Source organism: Lepus europaeus, unplaced genomic scaffold (genome assembly GCF_033115175.1).
Source record: "Lepus europaeus isolate LE1 unplaced genomic scaffold, mLepTim1.pri SCAFFOLD_3_1, whole genome shotgun sequence".
Classification (NCBI taxonomy): Eukaryota; Metazoa; Chordata; class Mammalia; order Lagomorpha; family Leporidae; genus Lepus; species Lepus europaeus.
The window spans coordinates 2,841,765-2,849,076 of NW_026909276.1; the positions used below are offsets into that span (position 1 = coordinate 2,841,765).

Sequence of the window (7,312 nt, forward strand, 5' to 3'; positions counted from 1 at the left end):
AAAATTCATCTTACAAACTGTTCTGCAATCCAAATATACAACAACTTGAAAAAACGATGTTTAGAAAACAAAAGCCAATGTAAAAAGACAGATTAAAGGCTATGGAGATGCCGGTGCCGCGGCTCACTAGGCTAATCCTCCACCTTGCGGCGCCGGCACACCGGGTTCTAGTCCCGGTCGGGGCACCGGATTCTGTCCCGGTTGCCCCTCTTCCAGGCCAGCTCTCTGCTGTGGCCAGGGAGTGCAGTGGAGGATGGCCCAAGTCCTTGGGCCCTGCACCCCATGGGAGACCAGGATAAGCACCTGGCTCCTGCCATCGGATCAATGCGGTGCGCCGGCCGCAGCACGCCTACCGCGGCGGCCATTGGAGGGTGAACCAACAGCAAAAAGGAAGACCTTTCTCTCTGTCTCTCTCTCACTGTCCACTCTGCCTGTCAAAAATAAATAAATAAATAAATAAATAAATAAATAAATAAATAAAATTTTAAAAAGGCTATGGAGATGTACCTGGACTCAAATTGAGTTTTGCCCAATTGCTGTATGTTGTCATCTTGCTTATGCCTGGTCCCCATGACAGTCTGGTTTATGTAATCTCTGAACTGCAATTCTTCCTGTTCCTTCATGGGTCTGAAGACTCTCATTTCCTCCTTGAATGACTTTGCATCCCTGTCTTCTGCTGAGAGTTGGGACAATATTGGATTGCTGGTGGAGCCAAGCCCACCACAAACTATAAATACATTCTTCCTGACCAATGACTTGACTGAGAAGGTGATGGAGGAGGCTCTGCATAAGAAGGCAGATATCATCTTTTCCTACCTTCCACCTATTTTCCTACACATAAAACATATTACCTGGATGTCCTGAAAGGAGCGCCTGGTGTTCTGGGCTTTGGAGAACAGAGTTGGCATCTACTCTCTTCACACAGCCTATGATGCTGCACCCCAGGGATTGAAAAAGTGGTTTTCCAAAGGGCTTAGAGCCTGCACATCCAGGCATACATATCCTTCCAAAACTCATGGCTATCCTATAGAGGGTACCACTGAGTACAAGTCAACATTAAGCATACCCAAGATATGGACAAAGTTGTGTCTGCAGTGAGAGAAGTTGAAGGTGTTCCTGTCACTTCTTTTTCTGCTAGGATTGATGAAGAGAAAAATAAGGATCAGCCTGAATTATACTGAGAAGACTTTGATACAGGTGGTGGCTCAGCTCTCTCAAAACAGATAACTTTACCAGAGAACTGAAATTCTGTCACTGCAGAAGCCTTTGCTCTACATACTGGAATGGGTCAATCATGCACCCTGGATGAATCTGTTGCCCTGGCAACCATGATTGAGCAAATCAAAAGACACCTCAAACTAACTCATATTTACTTAGCTCTTGGGGTACGAAGGACCTTAGCATCATGAGTCAAAGCTGTGGCCCCATGTGCTGGTTCTAGGAGCAGCATCCTGCAGGGTGTGGAAGAAGACCTGTACCTCACAGGTGGAATGTCCCATTATGATAGTCTGGATGCTACTTCCTAAGGAATAAATGCCATCCTCTGTGAACACAGTAACACTGAATGATGCTTTCCTTTTGACCTTTGTGATATTCTGGGTGCCCACTTGGAGAATAAGATTAATATTATCCTGTCAGAGATGGACAGGGATCTTCTTTGTGTGGTATAAGGCATACAGAAACATCAAGATGATACAACCTACAGATTGCATCTCCACTCATGTGGATGTGTAACATAAGTCAGTGGAGTCGATATATCATTCTGGAAGAGTATCTTAAGATGCATGAGGATGCTTCAAAAAGTTCATGAAAATGTTTATTTTGAGAAAACTGTATAGATTAAAAAATTCACAAAATAAACAACTTTTAACTCCATTTTCTGCAAACCTTTTGAACTGCCCTTATATTATCTTTTCTAGTGTATCTGGTTCAACAAATGTTTTATAGTTCATAAGGAAATAACTGAACTACCATAATGAAGAGCAAATATTAAGAAAGATCAACTAAAATCAGTTTACTAAAGATTCTTGGGAAGTAACCAAGTAATTCTCTCCTTAGTTTAATTATAGTTGGGATATGTTAACCTAGATGTCTCTGCCATTGGTTAGTTTTAAAATGTCCTTTAAAACTTGGAATTGAACACCTATTTTTAGGCAGTAGCCAGTTTGGGATGATATGGTCTGTCTCTGTGTCCGTGTTCTGTAGATCCACCTAAATTCCAGTCTTTCACCTCAGTTTTAGAATCAACATGAGATTTATTAGGAGGAATTTTTAAAAATATGATTGCTATTCATATTACTATGTCTTTATTGCTTTTCATTTTATAAAAATAAACCAAATTATAACATTAGTCCAAGCCCTAATCCTTACCCTGGCCCTAGCCCTTGCCTTAGTCCTAGCCCTAACCCTAAACCTAATCCTAGATCTAAACCAATTCTGAAGCCTAATACTAGGTCTATCCCTAGACAAAGCATTAACCCTAAATTTGGCCCTCATCTTAACCATAACCTTACCTTAATTCTATACTTAGCCAAAATCCTAATTGTATTCCAACATGGTGCTTTAACCCAATCTAAACTCTAATCCTATTCCTAACTTTAGTCTTAATAACTCAAGCATTAACCTTTTTTTTTTTTTGGACAGGCAGAGTGGATAGTGAGAGAGAGAGAGAGACAGAGAGAAAGGTCTTTCCTTTTTGCCATTGGTTCACCCTCCAATGGCCGCCGTCGCTGGCACATCACACTGATCCAAAGCCAGGAGCCAGGTGCTTCTCCTGGTCTCCCATGCGGGTGCAGGGCCCAAGGACTTGGGCCATCCTCCACTGCCTTCCCAGGCCATAGCAGAGAGCTGGCCTGGAAGAGGTGCAACCGGGATAGAATCCGGCGCCCCAACTGGGACTAGAACCCAGTGTGCCAGCGCTGCAAGGCAGAGGATTAACCTGTTAAGCCACAGCACCGGCCCAAGCATTAACCTTAATCCTAATATGAGCCCCAACTCTAACCCTAACACTAATACCAAAACTTAAACCTAACCTTGCCTTAATCCTAACCCTAACCCTGGCCTAAAACCTATCCATAGTCCTAACTTTAACTACCACACTAGCTCTAACCATAGTCCTAACTGGCTCTAACTCTAAAATTTACCATAGAACTAAATATAACCCTAATCTTAAACTAATTTTAAATCTCATCCCAACACTAATCCTATCTTTCTGCTTAGGCCTAACCATAAAACAAACTAGCATTCAGTGTGAACTTAAACATAGTCCTGAAGCTAACTTTAATGCTATATCTAACACTAGCCTTAAACTAACCATCATGCTAACCAAAGACTAAGCCTCATCCTAGTGATGATGACCCTAGCTTCAACTACAACTGTATATTATATATAACCATAGCTCTCTCTATATATTATATATAGATATATAACCATATACATTTATAACCATATATATTGTATATATTATATATATAATGTATATAAAACCACAGCTCTAACTCTGTCCCTAGCCCTACACCTAAACTTATCCCTAATCCTAACTCTATCCCTAGGCCTAACAATAGTCTTAACCCTATCTATAACTCTAATCACAAATCTAATCCTAAATATAACCCTAGTCCTAGACCTAATCCTTATTCTAACCCTAAAGCTAAACATAACTCTATGTGTAGCTCTAACCCTAAGCCTAGCCCTAATCATAACCCTAACCATGGCTTTTAATCTAACCTAGACCTAAGCCTAAACTTAATAGAACCCTAATCCTAAAACTAGCCCCGACTCTTGCCATAAGCCTAATACTAGCACCGACACTAAACATAAACCTAACCCTAAATCTTACCCTAACCCCAACCCTAACAATAGCCTTAATAATAATGCTCATTCTAAACCTTAACACCAGTCCTAGCTCTCATTCTAGTCCTAATAATAACCCTAACACTCATCCTATATCTATCCCTACACTTACTTCCAACCCTAAGTGAAAGAATTTGCATTCACATGAACTGTCAGGGTTTATATACACTTGACACTTGAGTAACTGAAATGGTCAGAGAAACAGAAAGAGAGCCCAAGCCCTTTTGTGTTTGAATGGTGCCATCATTAGTCACCAATTCTGAAAACACCCCATTTTCAAGCAAATTGTTGTTAAACTTCTAGGTGTCACTGTAGTGATACATATGGGAAGGCTTGTGGCTTAGGATGAGGAAAAAATGCAACTTGGCAAAAAAAATTCAGAAAACATCAGTCAGTTATTGAAGACTAATAGAGGCTGTATGAGTAACTGCCATGGATTGGCCCTCTAGTCCTAGTATAAAATTTGTAACAGGAGGAAAGCAAACAAAATGCTGAAAATGTATCATTTGAAACATATTAAGTGAAAAAATCAAATATAGAAGGCAGATCAAATTAATTTTATTGTCTACAGATAAAAAAAATGAGCTGAATGCCAACAGTGGCTGTGCTCTATGATGATAGATAATATCTGAGTAGTACTTGTGGAAATAAACTGCATCCTCTCAGGAAGGCCTGGAAAAGTGATGCTCACAGTCAAGCATTTAGATGTAATGGCTAAAACACTCCACAGAAAAAGAAAACCTTGAATTTGATCCCAAGTCCAGCTCTAAATAACTCCTCAAACCACAAAAGAGAAAACAGGCATTTTGAATTTTTCCCCATCAGAATAGCAGCAAAATACGCAGTCATGGGAGTAGAGAGGAAAGGGAGGACTGAGAAACAGTGAGCAAACCTAAATCTGTTTGTGATTTAATGGTGCTGTGACTTTGCACCTGTTCTCAAAACTGCCCATTTTAAAATAACTTTATCTTTTTATCTTCTTGTGGTGCATTGGCTTTGGGAAGTGGGTTGGCATGGGGACACAGGAAGTCACCTGGACCATTGGCCACCTTGTGGGCTGCCTTAGATGCTAGAACTGAAGGCATCAAGATCAGCAATGGGGTCCAGCTCTGAGATTAGACCCGAGAACTCTGGGGCTGGCTGAGGTATCTCAGCTTCCAAGCAGGTCCTGGAGGCTGGGGGTGCCTCATCTTACCAGGCTCTGCCAGATTTCCCCAGGTGCCAAAGTCTGTGCTGCAGGACAGGGTGCTGATGCTTCCCTGCCCCCATTCCTGGCCTTCTCCTACCACTTGCCTCATAGCAAGCAGTGCTGGTTTCTTTAGTGAATTCACTATTGTGTACATGGCAGTTTAACTTTCTGACTTTGTGCTGACTCTGAAACCAGATGCTGTGGAATTATATGGACTTATTATATTTATCCAGAGTAACTGAAATGCTGTTTGTAAAAATTCACTTGAGTATTTATTTTAAATACATAATTCAAGGTTTAGATGGTTACATTTTCAGATGCTTAATTTTGGTAGCAACCACAATATTTTGACAAAACTATTTGTAGAAATTTCTTTCAACCATGAATTCATATAATATAAAATTGTGTTGTGATGATGATAACATTTGCTGCTGACACTGTAAATTCATGAAAACTGAGGAACTCAAGAGCAAAACCTGCCCGATTCAGTAAGAGGTGGAGCTCACTTGTGCTTTTCATTCCTTCCCAGCAGATGTCTCCCAGACTTGTTTCCATTACATAAAAGATTCCTTTTTTGCTGTTTTATGTTTTCAGGTGGGAATGCTGCTTTCATTTTATAACCACAATGCTCTTCACAAGTGCTGGTAATGGGAGGATTGAATAAATGCTGAGATCCCTTTCAATGCCATCTCAGTAAAGTAGAATAAACAGGAAATCAGATGTCATTTAAGGAATTTTTTCCCAAATGTACAAGGTTTTATATATATAATATATTTTATTACATTTATATAATTACATATTATATTATATTCGTTATATTATTATATTAATATATTATATAATATTTATTTTATTATATATATATATAATAAAAGAACAAGCACTTGCCAAAACCAAATACAGTGCCAATCTTAAGTGATTTGGAGTGATAGTTTATTGTGTTTTATATCTCAGCATATCAATTATATTCTTTTGTATGCATCAAATATTACATAAGAATGTAAAATAGTCTTTACAAAAGAGAAGTAAATATAAGAAAAGTAAATATTACTAATATGCAGCAGTACATATTATTTGCAAATGGTTCAAAGATTACAAGGCCCATTATTAATAAGATAACAATACATGTGAATTATGACTTAGCAACATAGAGTGTAAAGGAAGTTACATATTTATATTAAAAATACACATGCAAATGCATAACAGTCTCTCTCAAGTGCTCATCATACACTGCTTCAGAAGCAGGAGGCATGAAGCCGTAGCAGTTTGAATATACACAACATACTGAAATCTCTCAAGCATAAAAACTGTACCCAATTTGCCATAATAGTTTCTTTCTTCAAGTATTTGGATCTGAACTCAAGCAAAGAAAATAATGAACACCAATGATTTTCATTCTATGAAATTATAAACAGGTTAACAGTTGTAAAAATCTTGAAAAATATGGAGTTTCTGAGAATGAGAAATGCATTTCATAAAAAAGGCCATAGTGGATCTATTTCTTTGGGGCTATATTTTTTTTTAATTTAAGATCTCTGTCTCTTTTTCTTCCCCCTCCTTCTTTGTAACTCTGCCTTTCAATTAAGTAAACCAATTTTTAAAAAAAGATGGACAGATGTGGCTGCACATACCCAAAGGAATAGATACACAAAGGGAGAATGTTGGATACATGTAGTCTCCAAGTGCAGGATTTGAATGATACTGAACAATCAGTGGTAGGGTGACAGCTGCACTGCAGTTATTTTCAGAGCAGTGGCAACCCTTAATTCCACAATCCAACTTGCAAATGTTAGAATTTAGAATTCTCTTTTCCCATTCAAGGATTGCCTGAGCCACACATACTGAAAAGGAACTAAGAGGGAGGATCTTCAAGCACATGTAGTCATCATTCAATTTCAAAGTCAGAGCTTTAAATGCTAAGGTTAGTCTGAAAGATATCAGGCCCTTTTAGCTTCTTAGGGAACACACACTATATTTTTATTTTTTAAGAAAGCTTTTATTTAACAAACATAAATTTCATAGGTACAACTTTTGGAATATAGCAATTCTTCCCCCCATACCCACCCTCCCAACCCCAGGTCATCCCACCTCCTACTGCCTCTCCCATCCCATTCATCATTAAGATTAATATTTAATTATCATTATATACAAAAGATCAACTCTATACTAAGTAAAGATTTTAACAGTTTGCACCCACACAGACACACAAAGCACAAAATAATGTTTGAAGACAAGTTTTACTATTAATTCTCATAGTACAATTCATTAAGG

At 38.6% G+C, this 7,312-nt stretch overlaps 1 pseudogene; it reads left to right on the forward strand.

The window, feature by feature from the left end:
- Positions 1–540: 540 nt before the first annotated feature.
- LOC133755303 (NIF3-like protein 1) lies at positions 541–1,670 on the forward strand (annotated as a pseudogene).
- The last annotated feature ends 5,642 nt before the right edge of the window (positions 1,671–7,312 follow it).